Genomic DNA, 23,622 nt, shown 5'->3' with positions numbered 1-23,622 from the left:
ATTTATTACTTGGTTAATGGTTAGTAAGAGGCTTTGTGGCCCGAGGATGCAGCAAGGACATCTGAGACATACAGGTTCCTGAGAGTGGTTGGTAGAACGCTGGTTCAGCCAATGGCTGAGTCCCAGGCAGCGCCCAGTATTCGGGCCAGGAGGATATAAAGCCAGGGTGGCAGAGCCAACCTCAGCCTATATGACAGGTCTATAGGTCAGCTCTGGACCTACACAAGGATTTAACTAAACAGAATCAGATGAACCAACACTAGTCAGTAATACCAGCACTCTAAACCTATAGCTGCCGATTGCTTCTGATACTTAGACAGTCTCTAGGTCCTGACCAGAGGACTGAAGGACCTCAGTATTCCTTTTCTGTAGTGTTTGACCTGTATAAGCCAGTAGGTGTGAGGACCCTGTATTTACAGCCAGTCTGATGGAGAACGATGCCTATGACAGGATCGGGGACGAACCCCCCATCTATGAGGAGACGTCTTTCTCCGGTGGTACCACCTCTAACGGTAACGGCTATGGTAACGGAGAGCACCGGGCCGCCCGTCCGTCAGTGGTCAGTGCGTTTGGTCATGACACGCTGGACCGCGTGCCCAACATCGACTTCTACCGTAACGCTGGGAGCGTGAGCGGTCACCGTGCGGTCCGACCGTCTCTGCAGGAGCTCCACGATGTCTTCCAGAAGGTCAGTGTGTGTGTCGGAGTCCTCCTCACCTGCACCCACACCTGTACTCACACCTCTACAACACCTGCATCCGATTTAGACTTGTCTCTGTACATCTGTATATCTCGTACATCTCTTTTCCTTCCCTGCACACACATCACACAACTGTCTCCACCAAGTCAGCAGCATTTTAATTGGAATCAACTCTCCTTTAATCTAGACAATTCAGAAAGATCATTGAAATTCTAATTCAATAAATGGAAACGCATTCATTGCCATTCATTTTTTATGTAGAACATGTTTTGACATCAACATTGGCCTGTCTGTCTCTCAATTCAATTCAATTCAAAGGGGCTTTATTGGAAAGGGAAACATTTTTACATTGCCAAAACAAGTTAAATAAATAATAAACAGAAGTAAGAAGAAACAAAAAACAACATCAACAAAAAAACAATAAAAGATGTCCAGTAAACATTGCACAGATAAAGGTTTGAAAAGGATAAAGACGTTTCAAATGGTATATTATCAGCTATGTACAGTGTTTTTAACAATGTGCAAATAGTTGTAGTACGAATAGTAGGGGAAGATAAGTAAACAGATCAATATTGGTTGTATTTACAATGTTGTTTTCATGGCTTTGTTTTTCTCTGTTGATCTGTTTATCTCACTCTCTTTCTCTTTCTCTCTCTGACTGTGTGACACAGATTAATATCATGTCACAACAGTGATTGGGAAACAGTCATGTCTGATCTAAAGAAGGGAAAGTCAGTTCCCACTGGGCACAAACTGGTTGAATCAATGTTGTTTCAACTTAATTTCTCAACGTATTGTGATGTGGAATCTATGTGGAAAATACATTGGATTTGAAAAAAGTCATCAACCGCTGTTTTGAGGGTAACATTTCAACCACAGGATTATGTGTCATCATGGAAACCAAATTTCCACATAGACAAACCTTGTATAAAATATGTTGAATTTGTACCTTTAAAACAAGGTCAGATCTTCAACATTATATCCACTATCAGTAGAAGAAGAAAAAAACTATAGGCTGGGCAGCACCTCCTACTGGAGAACTGATTCATCTACAGCTACCCTTTGGTCTCACATCCAGGGTTTTACCAAGCCCTGCTTAGCTATGATATTTGTCACTGACTATTACCAATGTGATTACGTGAGAATGATTGTTGAGCGATCTCCACTTAAAAACTAAATAGATTTACTGTTGCTATCGAAGTCATTCCAACGGGTAGGTTTAACAGAGCAAATAATCATATGTCATCAATGATGCTATTTAGGACTATATAGCATTTGCAAAGTCATCAATAGCTATTGTTTCAATTCAACCCAGGATTTAACAAAAAATAGACAATATGGTTTCAAGCTCTGGATGATTTCAAATGTAATTATATTTAGTGATATTGAATTGTGTTTGGTTGTCAACGCAACCAAATATCAACACTTTAAGGAAATGTATCTTCTGCTTGGATAGTTCCATCTGTGCCACTGATTTAGTATGGGTTTAATTCCAGTTTGTTTTCAAATTAATAATTGTTGGATAAATAAATGTCTCCATCTCAATCAAAAATCTACGTTAAACAATAGGACTAAATCAAATTCAACTTTATTTAAAGTGCATTTAAAGTTTCATTTGACTTTAAATCAGTGGCACAGATGGATGAATCCAAGCAGAAGATAAATCTCCTTCAAATGTTGATATTTGGTTGCGTTGACAACCAAACACAATTCAGAATCACTTTTGAAATACAATAAATAGCCTATTAACTTGACGACAAGTTTACAAATGATATGTTTGATCCACGTCTCCAACTCAACCAAAAATAAAAGTTAAAGAATGGAATTAAGTCAGTTGCTCAGATGGAACTATCCAAGCAGTAAATACATCTCCTTTAAATATTAATATTTGGTTGCCTTGTCAACCAAACACAATTCAATATTACTTTTGTAATATAGTAAATAGCCTAAAGTTAAGGCTTTCTTCCAAACTAATGGAACATTCACCCTTAAAATGAGCAACACATCCATGGTCCCAGTTTGAGGTTACTGTAACTATAAATGTCTTCTTTGATCATCATATAAACCGTGCATGTTCAAGATAGCATGCATAGGTCATTGACTACTCCTGAGTGGCGCAGTGGTCTAAGGCACTGCATCGCAGTGCTAACTGAGCCACTAGAGATCCTGGTTCGAATCCAGGCTCTGTCGCAGCCGGCCGCAACCGGGAGACTCATGGGCGGTGCACAATTGGCCCAGCGTCGTGTAGGGGAGGGAATGGCTGGCAGGGATGTAGCTCATTTGATAGAGCATGGTGTTTGCAACGCCAGGGTTGTGGGTTCGATTCCCACGGGGGGCCAGTATAAAAAATATATATGTATTCACTAACTGTAAGTCGCTCTGGATAAGAGCGTCTGCTAAATGACTAAAATGTAAATGTAATTGCAGGTCTGTGGAGATCTTCAGAATTGCGGTAATAATCTGCCCAGAATCTCGAACAGCATTGATCATTGCACCATGTACTTTTAATGTAAAACTCAAGTGCAATCCAGGTAATTTGGTTCTGCTATTAGATGAAGGACAGTGATAAGTAACACATTAATCTGTTGTATAAATAAACAAAATATCTGACATTGTATTCCCATTTGAACTTTTGCTGTGCCTTTAAATGGTTGAAAGCACAGTGATATACATTTGGGTGACAACTAAACCAAAAATCAGACATTGTTTTTTCATTGGAATATGGTTGTACATTTAGATGGTTGAAAGCATAGTGATAACACATTGGAAATTCAACTAACTTTTGGCTCTCTTTTTTAGTGGGTGAATATAGGTTGTAATCTCATTGATCAACGTCTCAACCAAATATTACCCAATTATCCACGTTGAAATGACGTGGTGTGTCAAGTGGGTTGGCCTTGAATGGGTCAACTCATTCCATTTATAGTCCTCCTGTGTACTGAAAGAGAACAACATGAACTCTCTGGAGAGAAGAAAATGTTTTATAGTCTCAGATAGGAAGATAAGATAATGAGAAAAGAGAGAGGAGAGGGGAGAGAGAGATAAATTGAGTTTATAGTCCTTTAATCATTCATCTAACTAGAAACATTCCTGCCACTTTCATTAACCGCAGTTCAACCATATTTCACACCCTATAAACCTCCTACCAACACCGGGACTGAACAGTCGTCAAAGACAGAGATAAGAATAGATCTACACAATGGTTGACATACTGACAGGCTAAAGTGTTTTATTGATTTTTTACACCTTTGGGTGACAGACAGTATGTTATACCTGTCTGACAGCCACGCCCTACACCAGACAGAGATCGGAGCATCTCATTTCAGAGTTTGGTACTCATACGTCCTTTAAACACTTCATATTTGTCTTACAAAAAGTTTAAATTGGGTCTGTCCTGTTCTCTCTCTCTCTCTCTCTCTCTCTCTCTCTCTCTCTCTCTCTCTCTCTCTCTCTCTCTCTCTCTCTCTCTCTCTCTCTCTCTCTCTCTCTCTCTCTCTCTCTCTCTCTCTCTCTCTCTCTCTCTCTCTCTCTCTCTCTCTCTCTCTCTCTCTCTCTCTCTCTCTCTCTCTCTCGTCTCTCTCTCTCTCTCTCTCTCTCTCTCTCTCTCTCTCTCTCTCTCTCTCTCTCTCTCTGAGTGCAGTCTTCAAGGACAAGCACACAGCATAATAATGTATTCATCTTCATCAGAATCAAACTGCACGACTCTCTCTCTCTCTCTCTCTCTCTCTCTCACACTCATGAACAAGAACAACGCGTCTCTTGTTTGATTGATTTAGAAAGAGAACATTTCAACAGTGTTCTGACCTCATAGACTTACCTATCCAACAGGAGGCCCAGAATTCTAACATAAAGTTACTGCACTGCCAACTCTCTCTGATTCCCTAAAGACAAAACTAATCTAAACTTCCTCTGAAGTTGAATAAGATGACCTACGGCCATTTCAACACATTCCTTCTTCCTCTACCAGCCTTATTCTTTCTCTACCTCTCTTCCTCTAGGTAGATTGGAGTGATATTTACCCCTGACAAGTCTTTTCCTCTCCTCTTTCTCTCTCTAGAAAGGAAGGATCTCGGTGACGAACACGATGGAGGGACGGCGAGGGGAGCGACGGGACGCCGTCGGACGACGTGGAGTCTGTCATTCCTCTGGACAACAAAGGAGGAGCCGTGAGGTTCGGCTGGATAAAGGGAGTCCTGGTTAGTAGAGATCAGTTACATTGGGCAGGGTTAGGAGGGTCCTGCGGAATAGAGATGCATTGTATTGGGGCAGGGTTAGGAGGGTCCTGGGGAATAGAGATGGTTATAATGGGGCAGGGTTAGGAGGGTCCTGGAGAGTGGAGCTAGGTTATGGGCAGGGTTAGGAGGGTCCTGGGGAGTAGAGAAGGGTTATATTGGGGCAGGGCTTGGAGGTTCCTGGGGAGTAGAGATGGGTTATATTGAGGCAGGGCTAGGAGGGTCCTGCGGAGTAGAGATGGGTTATATTGGACAGGGTTAGGAGGGTCCTGGGGAGTAGAGATGGGTTATATTGAGGCAGGGCTAGGAGGGTCCTGGGGAGTAGAGATGGGTTATATTGGACAGGGTTAGGAGGGTCCTGGGGAGTAGAGATGGGTTATATTGGACAGGGTTAGGAGGGTCCTGGGGAGTAGAGATGGGTTATATTGGACAGGGTTAGGAGGGTCCTGGGGAGTAGAGATGGGTTATATTGGACAGGGTTAGGAGGGTCCTGGGGAGTAGAGATGGGTTATATTGGACAGGGTTAGGAGGGTCCTGGGGAGTAGAGATGGGTTATATTGGGGCAGGGCTAGGAGGGTCCTGGGGAGTAGAGAAGGGTTATATTGGGGCAGGGCTAGGAGGGTCCTGGGGAGTAGAGAAGGGTTACATTGGGGCAGGGCCTGGAGGGTCCTGGGAGTAGAGAAGGGTTATATTGGGGCAGGGCCTGGAGGTTCCTGGGGAGTAGAGAAGGGTTATATTGGGGCAGGGCCTGGAGGGTCCTGGGGAGTAGGGCCGGGTTATAATGTATGGTTATAGGGGTTATGTTGAGGGTGGATGGGTCACTGTAAGTGTGAGTGAGGATTGGTTATAGAGCTGGTTAACGGGGGAGTGGGGTTGGGTTATGGGATCATGCTATGTGTGGTTGGAGTTGTCTGGATTCAGGTTGTGGGGCTGGCTAAATGGGATATAAATGGGATCCTGGTGAGGGCAGTTGGTTATGGGGACTGGCCTGTCCTAATGGGATCCTGGTGAGGGCAGTTGGTTATGGGGACTGGCCTGTCCTAATGGGATCCTGGTGAGGGCAGTTGGTTATGGGAACTGGCCTGTCCTAATGGGATCCTGGTGAGGGCAGATGGTTATGGGAACTGGCCTGTCCTAATGGGATCCTGGTGAGGGCAGTTGGTTATGGGGACTGTCCTAATGGGATCCTGGTGAGGGCAGTTGGTTATGGGACTGGCCTGTCCTAATGGGATCCTGGTGAGGGCAGTTGGTTATGGGGACTGTCCTAATGGGATCCTGGTGAGGGCAGTTGGTTATGGGAACTGGCCTGTCCTAATGGGATCCTGGTGAGGGCAGTTGGTTATGGGAACTGGCCTGTCCTAATGGGATCCTGGTGAGGGCAGTTGGTTATGGGGACTGGCCTGTCCTAATGGGATCCTGGTGAGGGCAGTTGGTTATGGGGACTGGCCTGTCCTAATGGGATCCTGGTGAGGGCAGTTGGTTATGGGGACTGGCCTGTCCTAATGGGATCCTGGTGAGGGCAGTTGGTTATGGGGACTGGCCTGTCCTAATGGGATCCTGGTGAGGGCAGTTGGTTATGGGAACTAGCCTGTCCTAATGGGATCCTGGTGAGGGCAGTTGGTTATGGGGACTGGCCTGTCCTAATGGGATCCTGGTGAGGGCAGTTGGTTCGGGGGCTGGCCTGTCCTAATGGGATCCTGGTGAGGGCAGTTGGTTATGGGGACTGGCCTGTCCTAATGGGATCCTGGTGAGGGCAGTTGGTTATGGGGACTGGCCTGTCCTAATGGGATCCTGGTGAGGGCAGTTGGTTATGGGGACTGGCCTGTCCTAATGGGATCCTGGTGAGGGCAGTTGGTTATGGGAACTGGCCTGTCCTAATGTGATCCTGGTGAGGGCAGTTGGTTATGGGAACTGGCCTGTCCTAATGTGATCCTGGTGAGGGCAGTTGGTTATGGGGACTGGCCTGTCCTAATGGGATCCTGGTGAGGGCAGTTGGTTATGGGGACTGGCCTGTCCTAATGGGATCCTGGTGAGGGCAGTTGGTTATGGGGACTGGCCTGTCCTAATGGGATCCTGGTGAGGGCAGTTGGTTATGGGGACTGGCCTGTCCTAATGGGATCCTGGTGAGGGCAGTTGGTTATGGGAACTGGCCTGTCCTAATGGGATCCTGGTGAGGGCAGTTGGTTATGGGGACTGGCCTGTCCTAATGGGATCCTGGTGAGGGCAGTTGGTTATGGGGACTGTCCTAATGGGATCCTGGTGAGTAGGAATGGAGTCTTAGAGAGTGTGGCTGGATATCGAGCAGGGTGAATGGGGAGTCCTGGTCTGTGTGGTCAGGTTATGGGAACCTCTTCTACTGTATATCACAACCCAGGATCAATTAGTTAACCTGCATACCTCAGTGATACCCTGACAGGTCACATGATCTGTCTGGAAAGACAGCCTCAGACACAGACACAGCGACAAAGAGATTCAGATTGTCATTGTGTCATAACCCAGTCTCTATCTAACCTAACTATGATATGTCTGGAAGCGAAGAGACAAGGACAAAGAGATTCAGATAGTGTATTTTGTGACAACTGGATTGTAATCCTGCCCTGTGTGTAATTCAGACCTAACCCCAGTCTCTACCTAACCTAACCTCCGTTCTCACCTCCTATCTCTCTCCTCTCCTCTCTCTCTCCTCCTCTCTCTCAACTCTCTCCTCCTGTCTCTCTCCTCTCTCTCTCCTCCTGTCTCTCTCCTCCTCTCTCTCTCCTCCTGTCTCTCTCCTCCTGTCTCTCTCCTCCTGTCTCTCCTCCTGTCTCTCTCCTCCTCTCTCTCCTCCTCTCTCTCTCTCCTCCTCTCTCTCTCTCCTCCTCTCTCTCTCTCCTCTTTCCTCCTCTCTGTCCTCTTGTCTTTCCACCTCTCCAGGTGAGATGTATGTTGAACATCTGGGGTGTGATGCTGTTCATCCGTCTGTCCTGGGTGTTTGGACAGGCCGGCTGGGGTAAGTACAACACAGAGTAATAAAATAAGTACACCACGTACACTCTAAGAAAAGAAGAGTGCTATGAAGCACCATTTGTCCCTGTAGGACAACCCCCTGAAAATAGGCTCCCTTTTCAGGTCAGATGGAACCCTTTTGGTTTCCAAATAGAACCAGGTTCCAAAAAATTACCTGGGTTCCAAATAGAACCTATTAAAGGGTGGTATTTGGAACCAGAAATAGCTCTACCTGATCTTAAATGGGGAAACAATTCAGAGGGTTCCCCAATACTCCCCTACAGCAGTGGTAGTCAAAGGCGGGGTCGCGATGGGGTAACTGCAGTGGGGTCGCAAAAATGTTAACAAAATAAAAGATACAAAGATGAAGAGTACAGATTATTACTGTATATGAGACAATATACAAACGTTTTATTTTTATTGAGAAAATGTATTTATTGGTTTCTTTTCATTTTGATAAGAGATGAAAATGCAATGAATTGAAGATTTTAAGGTTGTGTCTTTAGATGTGGGGTGGGGTCGCAATAAATTATTGGGGGAAAAATGGGGTCCCCAGAAATTCTGGTGGAAACAATTGGGTCCCCGCTGAAAAAGTTTGAATACCACTGCCCTACAGGGACATTCTTTGTTGGACTCTTTGTTTCTGAGAGTGTAGACATGCAAAAATATGTACACCACAAAAAGAGGGCCAGTCAACCAGTCAGCGCTCCCAGTGTCCTTCACTCTGAGGTCAAAGCAAAGGAAGTAGTTTGAATGTACCAGGTGTGTGTATGTGTGTGTGTGTGTGTTTGTGTGTTTGTGTGTATGTGTATGTGCGTCCATCTGTGTGTGTGTGCGTGTCTGTTTGTGTGTATCAGGGTCGAGGCCCTCTTTATGGAGCATAACTAATGTCTTTCAGATAGCGGGCTGCAGTGCAGATAGAGACCATGACAGATATCAGAGTAAACAGCCTGCTGGGACTTACAGCCTGCAGGCCTATAGCACCATTAGTCCTGAGAATAGACCATTTGAGACGCATCGAAGGCTTCACTGTGTTTCTCAAGGTGTTAGAGGTGACTGGAGGGGACAGGAGGTGTGGTCAGGTGTTAGAAAGAGGAGGTGGTGGATTATTTCAGAACCAGCACAGTGTGACTAAAACATAACACTCTACACTCCATTACACTCAGGTTCTTAAAGTCCTACTCCAGTTTCCGACTTAGCTCATTTATCACCTGATTTACTTAACAAAAGGCACATCTCAATAGGTGGTCCAGGTATCCTCATGACATGGCACAAGTGGGGGTTGGCCTTTCCTCCTCTGTTCTCTAATGCTCCTGTATTGTTCCTCCAGCAAGGGAGGAGGCCGATGGCATCACAAATCCCCATCAGACCAACTCCTTGAATGCCCTACTCCTTGAAATTTGCAGTTGTGTCTAAAAAACACTATTTTGCTCAAAACATATATTTTCACCCTTTAGTATGTGTACTTTACTGTATTTATATCACTTTTCAACAGTCAAATTTCCAAAATTGCTGGAGGACCTTCTTTAAGAAGAAAATAAAGACATTTCAGTGTGAAATTCAAACTTTGCAAAACATTGTAGGCTATCACATGTAGACAGAATGTAACTGGCCAGAGCAGGAGTGAGTTGGATGAACTGGTATTGTGTGTTTTAGGTCTGGGCATTGTGGTCATTGCTCTGAGCTGTGTGGTGACCACCGTCACAGGTCTCTCTATGTCTGCTATCTGCACCAATGGAGTGGTACGAGGAGGTGAGTCAACCAACGCATCATCAACATGAGACAATGTTAGAAAGAACATGGAGAGCTCTGAGGTTACAGGAGGATGCACGATCATTACTGTAAAATATCATTTGTTCTCAATGACTTCACTAGGTTACAGGCCACACCCACAGATGTCAACTTCTAACACAGACAGTGTTTTATGAAACACTCTGACCTGACATGAAATCATGAAATCAATAGATTACTAATGTGATCATGAATTATCTACTGTGACATCACTCCTTTTCTAAGGAGGACCAGGCAATGGTCAAAATGTTATTAGCCCCGCTCCCTTCCTGCTCTGTGTGTCTACTGTATGTACAGGTATAGGAATGAACAATGACTGATTGATTGACTGACTGACTGATTGATTGATTGACTGATTGATTGACTGATTGATTGACTGACTGATTGACTGACTGATTGATTGGTTTCCAGGAGGGGCATACTACCTGATATCCCGTAGTCTGGGACCAGAATTTGGCGGTTCCATCGGTCTCATCTTCGCCTTCGCTAACGCTGTTGCTGTGGCGATGTACGTGGTGGGCTTCGCAGAGACTGTGGTGGACCTACTCAAGGTAATTAACATCTGTGTGTGTGTTTGTGTGTTTGTGTGTGTGTGTGTGTCAGATCACTGACTGTGGTCCCTCTCTCACTCTCCCCCCTCTCTCTCTACCTCTCCCTGTGCATCTCTCTCTCCCCCTCTCTCCTTCCCTCTCCTCTACAGGAGAACGATGCCATCATGATAGATGAGCTGAATGACATCAGGATCATCGGCTGTATCTCGGTGGTACTGCTACTGGGGATCTCAGTGGCCGGGATGGAGTGGGAGGCCAAGGTGAGATACTACACTACGTTATGCTACACTACATTATACTACGCTACACTACATTATACTACTCTACGCTACATTACATTATACTACACTAGACTACACTTCACTACATTACATTACACTACACTACATTCTACTACGCTACACTACATTATACTACACTACACTACGCTACATTATAATACACTACGTTACGTTACGTTACATTACATTACACTACACTACATTCTACTACGCTACATTATACTACACTACGCTACATTATAATACACTAAGTTACGTTACGTTACATTACAATACACTACACTACATTACACTACATTATAATACGGTACACTACCCTAACTTATAATTCACTACGCTACATTATAATACACTATGCTACATTATAATACATTACGCTACGCTACATTATACTATGCTACACTACATTATACTCCGCTACACTACGCTACATTATAATACACTATGTTACATTATAATACACTACACTACATTATACTACGCTACATTATACTACGCTACGCTACACTACATTATACTATGCTACATTATAATACACTACTCTACATTATAATACACTACGCTACACTACGCTACACTACATTCTACTACGCTACACTACATTCTACTACGCTACACTACATTCTACTACGCTACATTATAATACACTATGTTACATTATAATAAACTACACTACGCTACATTATACTACGCTACACTACCGTAGTAGTGTCACTACGCTACCTTATAATACACTACGCTCCATTATAATACACTACGCTACATTATAATACACTACGCTCCACTACATTATACTATGCTACACTACATTATACTCCGCTACACTACGCTACATTATAATACACTACACTACACTACACTACATTATACTACGCTACATTATACTACGCTACACTACATTATACTATGCTACATTATAATACACTACGCTACGCTACGCTACACTACATTATACTACGCTACACTACATTATACTATGCTACACTACATTATACTACACTAGACTACACTACATTATACTACACTATACTACGCTACATTATAATACACTACAATACACTACATTATATAATACACTACACTACATTATACTACGCTACACTACATTATACTACGATAAATTATATAATACACTACATTATACTAAGCTACATTATAATACACTACGCTACACTACATTATACTACATTATATAATACACTACACTACACATACACACTACATTATGCTACTCAACACTACGCTACGCTATACTACGCCACATTATATAATACACTACACATACACACTACATTATGCTACTCAACACTACGCTACACTGTACAACTAGAGACAGATCCACACATGGTTCAAATCCCCATGTTTCCAACAGAAAATTCATCAACTGATATCAACTTGACATCTTTCAATTCCATGTCTGATATTGACTGTAGCTGAGATGTGTATGAGTTCAGTCCGTATCACAGTCAGTTTCTCCTCTTCAGCTCTTGGAGAGGAATGGTGTGACCTTGTAACTGTCCTCTAGTTTCATAGGGAAGCTTTGTAACCCAGCCTAACCTGTTGATGTCCTGTCTCTTCAGGCCCAGGTCGGTTTGCTGATCATCCTCCTGATAGCCATCGCCAACGTCTTCGTAGGAACCGTCATCCCAGCCTCCACCGACAAGAAGTCCAAAGGATTCTTTAACTATGACGGTGAGGCAACAACAGAGGTTTCCTTCACATTGATGGAGGAATTAATCAAATACATAACCTTTATAATGCTCACATTACATTTATAATCAAGCTATATTAGTTTCATGAGTAGAGCCCTGAGTGTGTCCTGCTCAGGTCACATGGTCAGGAGGAGCTAATGTACTTTTCTATACTCTGTCAAATGACACACACAGACAGAATCACCAGTTTGACACATAGTCACCATTCTCACTCACATCTATTCTCTTCTCTCTCTCCCGCACAGTCAAAGTATTTATGGAGAACTTCCCGCCGGACTTCCGAGACGGAGAGACGTTCTTCTCTGTGTTCGCCATCTTCTTCCCTGCTGCCACGGGTATCCTGGCTGGTGCTAACATCTCTGGAGACCTGAAGGTCAATTTCACAAATGACCCCCTATTTTCCTCTGTCTGACCACACAGATCTCAGTTCACTGTTAACATCCGACTCCAGAGTGATGTGTTCTTGTAGTCATGTTTCTGAACTTTGTATTATATGATATTTCAGATTTAGATATAATCATTTTCACAAAGCAGTTTTGATGTAGTGAACTGCTTTTTCAAAGTAGCTTTATTTCTCTTTAGGGTAGCTTTATAAACTACTGTATATTTCTCTTTAGGGTAGCTTTATAAACTACTGTATATTTCTCTTTAGGGTAGCTTTACTGTAGCTCAACTTCTTCCTGTGTGAAGTAATTGGCAGCTTGGTAAACAAAATTATATTTTCAGAGTAGCATTCCCAACACTGGAGAGGAAAGAGAACGTGAAGGGGAGCGAGAGAGAGAGAGAGAGAGAGAGAGAGAGAGAGAGAGAGAGAGAGAGAGAGAGAGAGAGAGAGAGAGAGAGAGAGAGAGAGAGAGAGAGAGACAGAGAGAGAGAGAGAGAGAGAGAGAGAGAGAGAGAGAGAGAGAGAGAGAGACTTTTGTTTACTATCTACTTCACTTGCTTTGGCAATGTTAACACACGTTTCCCATGCCAATAAAGCCCTTAAATTGAATTGAATTGAATTGAAATTGAGAGACAGAGAGAGAGAGAGAGAGGTGGATGGCGAAAAAGAGAGAAATAAATAAATACTTTACTACTCCTTATTGTCTGTGAACAGACACCTTCACTTTAAACAGCAAAGAATAATGATCCCATAGACCCAAACCACGTTATATCCGTACAGCTGTTTCCTCCAGCTATCACTTCTGCTGTTGTTAATGATGGTGTTATCTCTGGTTCTTCTGCAGGATCCCCAGGCTGCTCTCCCTAAAGGAACCCTGCTGGCCATCCTCATCACTGGAGTCACATACCTGGGAGTCGCCCTCTGTGTCTGTAAGGACTGCACTCACACACACACACACACACACACACACACACACACACACACACACACACACACACACACACACACACACACACACACACACACACACACACACACACACACACACACACACACACACACACACACACACACACACACACACACACACACACACACACACGACCCTCCCTAAGTGTTGTGTCTGTTCTGTTTTCTAATTGGTCAGCTGCAACGGTGGTGCGTGATGCAACAGGAAACATCAACAACACCATTGCCGCAGGGATGGGCATGCTATGTAACGGTACCAACGCCGCCGCCTGTGAGCAGGGATGGGACTTCTCCTCCTGTGATGTCAACGGCTGCAAGTTTGGCTCCATGAACAACTTCCAGGTACAACAACAACAACAACAATGTAACAACAATCCAACAACACAGTTACACATTCAGTTCAACAACACAAAAATGCAACACTCATTACAACGCACAACAAAATAACCACACAGCAACAATACACACACACAGTACGGTGAAACTAAACAGACCCCTGTGTCTCTTCCTCCCCCAGGTGATGACAATGGTGTCAGGGTTCGGTCCTCTCATCACAGCAGGAACCTTCTCTGCCACCCTCTCCTCCGCCCTCGCCTCCCTCGTCAGCGCACCCAAAGTCTTCCAGGTCAGTCACACTACTACTGTCTGTCACCTGTCTGGTCACTTGGTCCTCATTCATCAGCTCTGAGGGTTCCAGGTACTAATACGAGGTCTATGATGAGTGAAATAGAGCCCCACCTTGTAATCCGTGATTCTCTTCTTCATGTTTCTTCTAGCCAGATGACAACAATTGTCAAACTATGTTACAATCAGGTAACTCCCACTCCTCCCTCCTCCCCTCTTCCTCCTCCTCCTCCTCTTCATCCACCCTTCTCTTCCTGCTCCTCCTCCCCTTCTCATTCCCTCCCTCCCCTCTTCCTCTTCCTCCTCCTCTCAGGCTCTGTGTAAAGACAACATCTACGCGGCATTGAAGTTCTTCGCCAAGGGACACGGCAAGAACAACGAGCCAATCAGAGGCTACGTTCTCACCTTCATCATCGCTGTCGCCTTCATAATCATCGGTGAGTAAAGTCACTACACACACTGGACACGCAAGACATTTAAGATAAACCACAGTCGCCACTGAGTTTAATATTGGAAATGTCACAAACAAACAACATCTCTGTTGTGTGTCTCTCTCTCCCTGTGTGTAGGCGATCTGAATGTCATCGCTCCCATCATCTCAAACTTCTTTCTGGCATCGTACGCCCTCATTAACTTCTCCTGCTTCCACGCTTCATATGCTAAGTCCCCAGGTACACTCAGTCACTCAGTCACTCAGTCACTCAGTCACTCACTAATTCCCTCACTCACTCATTCCCTCACTCACTCATTCCCTCACTCCCTCCCTCCCTCCCTCACTGTTGTCTCCTGTGATATCTCCCCTGTGTAGGCTGGAGGCCAGCATACAGGTACTACAACATGTGGCTGTCTCTGTTTGGAGCGGTGCTCTGCTGTGGTGTGATGTTTGTCATCAACTGGTGGGCTGCTCTCCTCACCTACGCAATCGAGATCTTCCTCTATATCTACGTCACCGTCAAGAAGCCAAGTGAGACACAGACATTGATTTGCATCAAGCTGACATTAGAATACATACAGTATGAACCAGTGTACATTATGACATGGGATGGAGGCCTACATACTGGAGAAGAAAAGCAGGGTGATTTGAGAATACCGGTGCTGGGCTAAAGTAATACTGTGATAAAGGAATGAGTACATAGGGATGACATAAGATGTACATAGCTCCTACATATGACATACATAGCATCTCTAAGTGCAGTGTTAACATCAGTGTGTTCTGTTGTCCTCAGACGTGAACTGGGGCTCGTCCACTCAGGCCGTGACGTTTGTCAGCGCGGTCAACAATGCTCTGTCACTGACCGGAGTAGAGGACCACATTAAGAACTTCAGGTGAGAGCCAACAGAGGCCACTAGTATTTCACCTCTTACTATATTGATGGATGGCATTGTTTACCGCGCTGACTAACTCTGTGTGAGGTTAGAGGTGAAATTAAAAGAAGGGGACAGAGACAATACTGTGAACACAAAACCATATTCTTAAACTGCTCTGCATTCTAACGTGAAAGTGTAGAATGTTAAGAAGACTAATCATAATGGGATTTAGCTAACTAACTGACTGCTATCCCCCTTCCTCAGACCTCAGTGTATAGTGCTGACAGGAGCACCTAAGAACAGACCAGCCCTCCTGGACCTGGCTCATTGCTTCACTAAGAACTACGGACTCTGTCTCACATGTGAAGTCTTTGTGGTAAGAGGACAGACATTTTATTTCAAAGTCACCAAGTTCTTCATCCTTCACACACACATATGCACATGCACCCACACACACACAGCACTATGATATAATATAATATCCCCCTCCTATCCCTCCCCAGGGCCCCAGAACAGAGACATTGACAGATGTGAACGCTGGAATGGAGAAGAACCAGATGTGGCTGAATAAGAAGAAGAGGAAAGCCTTCTACGCTGCCGTGGCCTGTGACTCCTTCAGACAGGGAACTGAGAACCTCCTGCAGGTACAGCTCCACATCTACTACCTGGACATATAATCACCTCTAATAGATACACATTTCAACGTAGAATTGTCTCCGATACACATATATGGGGTACACATGGGGTACGACTCTGTGGTAGCTAATGACTACTGCAGGAACCTACACATGGACTAGTCATCTGTAATAGATAACACCTCCATTATGATAGGAAGGTTTTCTATTGTGCTTTTATTATTGCCTCTTACATGAGTACAATAAATACATTTATGGAGATATCAGGCCTAATGGTCAAAACAGTTTTCTATATAATATCACTATTCAGCAGTTACCATGTCATGGTTCAAAGTGGTTCAAAGTTAACTAGACTACAGGACAGGTTGGGTTGGTTGTCTAAAATGTTGGGCTGAAAGTTACTCAATTTCCACATTTATGCCACAACAGGCTATGCTAGCTGAGATGAGACTTAGTGCTAAAGCATAAGAAACAAGAACAGTCTGGCAGCGAAGCGGCGTAGACTAGTCTTGACTAGTTTTACACTGTTTTAATACAGCTTTCCTCCCTTCAGCCCAGCCAGAACTGGTCTGATGTATTAGTTAATGAGGCAGGGAGAAGACAGAGTTATGGTCCAGTTATGGTTGTCTTTATCACATGGAACAGAGATAAGACCGTGCAGCGTGGTCTGGGTGGTCCGGAGGAGCGCTAGCTTTAAAAGAGAAGCCAGATTAAAGAGAGCTATAGTCTATCAGTGATTAACACAATGGTGAATGAGATCCTGCATACAAATACCTCTTCAGAGATCAGGGAGGTTGATCAGGCTGTAAAACTAAGCACTTTATAGTATTGTTTACTAGGCTATTCTTAACTTCTGTGTTTTGGAATGTTACTTTTCATTATTAAAAGTGTGATTGCTGGAAAGTGGAAACACTTAATTTTTGAGAAGAAGGTTTCACACCTTTCTGAGTAGGATGCGGTCTTGGGGACAAATACATTACATATGTAAAATACTTCCAAATGTGACCTTGATTTAAATTGACCAGCATGCAGGGTGGGTGGAGTTTGCAGTTTGGAGATTATTCCATTGGTTTTATTGTACCAGGCAGAAAAGCTATAAGTATTTTCCATGTTTTTGACCCAGGTCTGCTTGAATGCAAGTGTCTGCTATAACCTGTTGTCCCTCTCTGTCCTAGGCTTCAGGTCTGGGTCGTCTGAAACCCAACATTCTGATGATGGGCTTCAAGAAGGACTGGAGGACAGCAGACACAGCCGACGTACAGAGCTATGTAGGAGTACTGCAGTAAGTCACACTCACACACTGAGTGGAACACCTGCTCTTTCCATGACATAGACTGACCAGGTGAATCCAGGTGAAAGCTATGATCCCTTATTGATGTCACCTGTTAAATCCACTTCAATCAGTGTAGATGAAGGGGAGGAGACAGGTTAAAGAATTATTTTTAAGCCTTGAAAGAATTGATACATGGATTGTGTATGTGTGCCATTCAGAGTGTGAATGGGCAAGACAAAATATTTAAGTGCCTTTGAACAGGGTATGGTAGTAGGTGCCAGGCGCACCGGTTTGTGTCAAGAACTGCAACGCTGCTGGGTTTTTAACGCTCAACAGTTTCCCATGTGTATCAAGAATGGTCCACCACCCAAAGGACATCCAGCCAACGTGCAATTCAATGTTTGGAAAGTGTTCCTAATGTTTGGTATACTCAGTGTACACACAAGTGCAGACACACTCACAAAATAAGCCAAGATTAGTGCTAACTGAGTGTTATTAAAGTGTGTGTTCTGTGCCGGGTGTGTGTTTTTAGCGATGCATTTGACTTTGAGTACGGAACCGTGGTACTAAGGATGAACCAGGGACTGGACATCTCACATATCATAAAGGCTCAAGGTGAGTACACACACACACACACCACTGTATGAAACAGAAGCAGTCAGGATACTCATGGTTTGTTGTGTGGCTGGTTTCATATAACAACCCCAATCATACAATGACTATTGATAACATTGACAACATTGATAAAGTTGATAAGGTGAGCTCTTTGGTTCATAGATCAGAGGCAGTAGATGAAGGTTGTATCTAATCAGCTCCTAGCAATAACATCTACTGAATAAGCTGTTATCAACAGAGCCACTGCAGGGCTATGGGCCCTGGTCAAAGGTAGTGCACTATATAGGGAATAGGATGCCATTTGAGACACAACCCACTAATCTAATTGTCACTCCTGTTCTGGAGAGATACAGAGTGTGCAGGCTTTAGTTCCAGCCTAGCACTAACACACCTTATTCAACCACTCCAGGGCTTGGTGATTAGTTGATGGATGTGTTAGTGCAGGGTTAGAACAAACATGTGGACTGTGTGGTGGACCCCCAGGAGAGGGTTGGGAAACAGTGGGCTAATGTGAGGGAGATGGGTCATATTCACTAGGGACAAAACTGGAGAAAATGGACTGAAACAATGAGGGACTACCTAAACTTAATTTATCTTTTTCCATTGCAAAACACTTTGCTATGGCTACGGTGTGCACTAATGATTAGTACCCTGTTGTAACGTGTCTCTCTACCGCCCCACAGAGGAGATGGAGAGAGAGGCCCAGGAGCAGAAGGATCTGGAGAAAGAAGAGCTGGCTGAGGAGAATAAGGGGAAATCCATCTTCAGGAAGTCACGGAAGTTATCTACACAAGGCCTCACTTCGAGAGGTACCAGATCACACACACACGCACACACACACACGCAGTGTTCTAAAAGCCCCAAAATAGTTTTCTGCCATCAGACCAAAGAGTTCATTCATCTAACAAATGAAACCAACATCTATTTCAGGAAACTGTTTTGTTTTCTGCTCAGAGAGAACCATCCTGTCACAATCACAATACAATCTAATCAGCTGTTCTCTTTAAAGGTGTAATCCAATAACACACTCACTGTCATTGGCCTCTGGAACAAAGAGTACAGTTCTTCAGATGTGGAACATTTAGACCTACTGTTGTTACAGAAATCACAACCTGACAGCCTCTCCATCTCCCTGTCACACTGGGTTCTGTTTCTAACAGACAGACACACACAGACAGACAGAGTGAGAGTGAGAGTGAGAGTGAGAGTGAAAGAGAGAGAGAGCTGAGCGTACCTGGTTGTACATTACTATTCCTGTATTATTAAACACATTGTTAATGTTTTTCTCTTTTATTTTCTCCCCCCCCTCCCCCAGCATCCGTGAAGACCCCGCAGTCTCCCCAAGCAGTGGTGGTGAATGAAAGGCTGGTGTCCACCAGCACTCAGTTCCAGAGGAAACAGGGCAAAGGAACCATCGACGTTTGGTGGATGTTTGATGACGGAGGTAGGGGACCTTTCTTTATAGCAAGCAAGTTTATTTATATAGCACAATTCATACATCAAAGCAATTCAATGTGCTTTACAAAGATGTTTATCAAAAATAATGAAAACATCATAATAATAAATTAAAAATGGGATAAAAACATAGGAAGTGACACATTATATACCACAGCATGTCTATATCACACTCTTCATTATATACCACTCTCTCGCTGTCTGACTTTCTGTCTGTCTGTCTCTCTGTCTAACTTTTTGTCTGTCTGTCTCTCTCTCAATTCAATGTATACTCTCTCCCTCCCTCCCTCCCTCTCCCTCCCTCCATCCCTCCCTCCCACTCACTCTCAGGTCTAACCCTACTGCTGCCCTACATTCTGACCACCCGTAAGAAGTTCAAGGACTGTAAGATGAGGATCTTCATCGCTGGCCAGCAGGGACGCACCGAGCAGGACAAACACGAGTATGTATGATCAATTTCAATCATTTATGAATAGAGGGAGATCTGTAAATCAAATCAATTTTATTTGTCACATACACGTGTTTAGCAGATGTTATTGCGGGTGTAGAAAATGCTTGTGCTTCTAGCTCCGACAGTGCAGTAATATCTAACAAGTAATATCTAACAATTTCACAACCTATACCCAATACACACAAATACAGTCTAATCATCAACAACCACCAGCCTGGTCCCAGATCTGTTTGTACTCGTCACTACTCCATTGCTGCCAGTCTGTTTCTGCCAAACATTTCAATTTCATAAGGAGTTGGCAAGAGAGCAGAAACAGACTGGCTGAACAAGCACATCTTTGGAAATAAGACATGTTATATAGCAGTGCATAGCAGTGGTGATCAGTGTGTGACTATGTGTGTCTGTGTTTATAGGATGAAGTCTCTGCTGGAGAAGTTCAGGATCAAATATGCAGACATCCACGTCATCGATGACATCACCCAAAACCCCAACACTAGCAGGTAATATATACACGCACACACACAGAGAGACAACCCTGGGGAGATGTGATTGCTCACACACACACACACACACACTGTCGCTCACATGCTGTGGCGGGAGAGATTCCAGACATTCCGTTCTGTAGCCGTGAGCTCACTCCCGGCTGACCAACCACACGTCAGGGATGTGATCAGCAGTCAGCCCAAAGCAACACCAGTCAGGAAAAGGATAAAGGCTCTATTATAGTGAGACAGTTAATGACAATATAAAAACAGACGCACAACTTTGTCTCATTCAGTATTTACACAAGAAAATACAACTCACATGAATGAATATATCATGGCTAATCATCCCCAGCTTCAAACTGGTCTATCTCTGGTGACAGAGTAGCCGATTTAGTTCTGGGTGCCAAGATGAATGATAACATGCACAAGTAAGACATAATATTCCTGATATCTGAAGTCAAAGTATCAGTGATTAATACCTGATTAATCCTGCTAACTGCTGTCTGTGTTCGTCCCCCAGCTGGAAGATGTTTGAGGACATGATCGAGCCGTTCCGTCTTCACGAGGGGTCAAAGAGCACCACTCTGGCCGAGGCTCTGAGGAAAGACAACCCCTGGAAGATCTCTGATGCCGAGCTGGACACCTTCGAGGAAAAGGTGGAGTCTAGAGACAGACCAGTGACTGCTCACCACAGAGACTTGTAGAGACAGACCAGTGACTGCTCACCACAGAGACTAGTAGAGACAGACCACTGCTCAGTGCTCACCACAGAGACTAGTAGAGACAGACCACTGCTCAGTGCTCACCACAGAGACTAGTAGAGACAGACCACTGCTCAGTGCTCACCACAGAGACTAGTAGAGACAGACCACTGTTCAGTGCTCACCACAGAGACTTGTAGATACGGACCACTGCTCAGTGCTCACCACAGAGACCAGGACCAATAACTTCTACTGATTATCAACCACATACTGTGCTCATTGCAGTACAACATGAATGAACATGCTCAATCAGTGCTTGACTTAGGCAGGAGCTTACCGGAGCTGAGTACCAGCACCTCAAATGTTCCACTTCTTTAACTTTTTTTCCACTTATAGAATATTAGCTCAAAAGTATTTTTGGAGCCCCTGCACCTAAATATAAACAGTACCGGCACCCAAAATGAGTACCAGAACCTATTTCAGTCCAAGTCAAGCACTGTGCTCAACTTTATCTTCTTGTAGTTCAATTTAATGTATTCATCTGGATGATAGAATCCAACAGTCCCATGATGCAGTAGCAACAGAAGTAGACAGCTGTGTTTTCACTGTAGCCTTTAGTCGTTGGTTGTCATACCAACCATGTGACCCACCACCACTGTGTCCTCTCCCCTCCAGACCAACCTCCAGGTCAGGCTGAATGAACTACTGCAGGAGAACTCCCGAGCTGCCAACCTCATCATAGTGTAAGTACAGTATACTGTAGAGTTTTTCCTGGTCAAGTCACCTTGTGTTCAGGAAAAACTATAGGCCCTAATTATAAGAGATACCAACAAGAGCCTTATCATCATCTATCAATCTCTCTGTAAATTTTTTATAAATATGATAGTCCAATGCCGTCAGAGAACTATGAAGCTAACTGAGGTATATAACAATAATAATAATAATAATAATTTGGTTGGTGCTTATATCTGTCCTGTTTCAACTGTGTATTAGACGCATGTGTGAAATGCCTGTTATTTGTTTTGCATATCCCTGAGACACCCACGGCCATATAGTGGTGACCCTGCTGCTAACATCCAGCTGTTTAGACAACTTAGGTTTAATACTGTATTTCCCACTGTGCAGGAGTATGCCTATCGCCCGTCTAGGCTCAGTCTCTGACCACCTCTACATGGCCTGGTTGGACATCCTCACCAAGAACCTCCCTCCCACCATATTGATCAGAGGCAACCACAAGAGCGTCCTCACCTTCTACTCATAGACCAACCCTCTCAGCAGTCACTAGATGGCCATGCCACAAGGGACAACCATGGCACTGTCATCAATATCCACGAGTTAGTTGCTATTAGTTTAAATTAAAAGGTTATGGTTAGGGATAAGGTTATGGGAAAGGTTGAAGGTTCGAAAGTGATGCACTTCCGTCTTTTCTAGCATGACCACATAGTGACGACGCAAAACACAGACATATGGACACACGGACAGGAAACTGCCTGGGATGGGTCAGTTACACTGCCAGTGTCTATGCTGCACTCTGTTGGAATTGTAAATGTGGTGCATAATTGGGGGTCCAAACCCCGAATCGGGCTGGAACACTCGTACTATTATATTTGAGTCATGTAACAGAAGCTCTTATCCAGAGCAACTTACAGTTAGTGTTATTGTCAGGGATATTATTATTCTGACATATTATTATTATTCCAATTTTAAGAGAGCTATAGCTCTTAAATAGTTAGACCTACAGAGACCAAACTTGGTGGGATGTTGTAAATTGGTTGCCCAATACATCTGGTAAATCTTTGGTATATGACACAGAGTACAAGGACCGGGATGTTAGATAAACAGACTGGTCCCAGGCTAGTTGGAGCCCCCGGCTGGCTATGCATCTCAATACTGTATACTTTTTCCTTAAGTGTACGCTTGTCCACTACCCACATAGTGGTCCTCTGTAGCTCAGTTGGTAGAGCATGGTGCTTGCAATGCCAGGATAGTGGGTTCGATACCCGGGATCACCCATACATAAAACATTTTTGGCACGTATGACTGTAAGTTGCTTTAGATAAAAGTGTCTGCTAAATGGCATAAATTATATTATGAGATTGGTGTAAGAGCAAGAGATTGAGTCAAGACCGGAACCTGTAATTCATACATACAGGCATGCTCTTCCATAGTTTTCTGCCATGAGGCCAGCATGGGTTAGTGCCTTCGTCTTGTAATACATACATGCCAACCCATGGCGGCCCAGGTTCAAATCCCACTGCTGCTTTCAGACAGACATCCCTAGGCAATGTGGTATTGTTGTGGCTGAATTTGATGACTTAAATAAGGGCGAAATATTTGAGAAAGGGTCAAAAGGCTTGGGCCCGGGTCATTGCTACTAGCCTATATGTATAATTCTTCTTCTTTTGGGGGAACAACAGATGATATACACTGAGTGTACAAAACATTAAGGACACCTGCTCTTTCCATGAC

At 44.1% G+C, this 23,622-nt stretch overlaps 1 pseudogene across 1 annotated transcript; it reads left to right on the top strand.

Annotated features, from left to right (window-relative positions):
• The first annotated feature begins 213 nt into the window (after nucleotides 1-213).
• On the top strand, nucleotides 214-22,635 carry LOC311115820 (solute carrier family 12 member 1-like; annotated as a pseudogene). Its single transcript has 26 exons — nucleotides 214-688; nucleotides 4,758-4,896; nucleotides 7,846-7,921; nucleotides 9,574-9,669; nucleotides 10,120-10,259; nucleotides 10,409-10,519; nucleotides 12,121-12,232; nucleotides 12,498-12,625; nucleotides 13,482-13,566; nucleotides 13,785-13,948; nucleotides 14,124-14,231; nucleotides 14,544-14,667; nucleotides 14,800-14,901; nucleotides 15,039-15,194; nucleotides 15,457-15,556; nucleotides 15,803-15,914; nucleotides 16,042-16,182; nucleotides 17,349-17,455; nucleotides 17,979-18,061; nucleotides 18,745-18,870; nucleotides 19,377-19,505; nucleotides 19,847-19,958; nucleotides 20,381-20,467; nucleotides 20,973-21,108; nucleotides 21,829-21,896; nucleotides 22,279-22,635. The product of its transcript is annotated as a solute carrier family 12 member 1-like (transcript).
• Nucleotides 22,636-23,622: the final 987 nt, after the last annotated feature.

The sequence above is a fragment of the Coregonus lavaretus genome (genome assembly GCF_964263955.1).
Source record: "Coregonus lavaretus genome assembly, contig: HAP1_SCAFFOLD_1180, whole genome shotgun sequence".
Taxonomy (NCBI): Eukaryota; Metazoa; Chordata; class Actinopteri; order Salmoniformes; family Salmonidae; genus Coregonus; species Coregonus lavaretus.
This window is presented reverse-complemented; position numbering and strand designations above follow the sequence as displayed.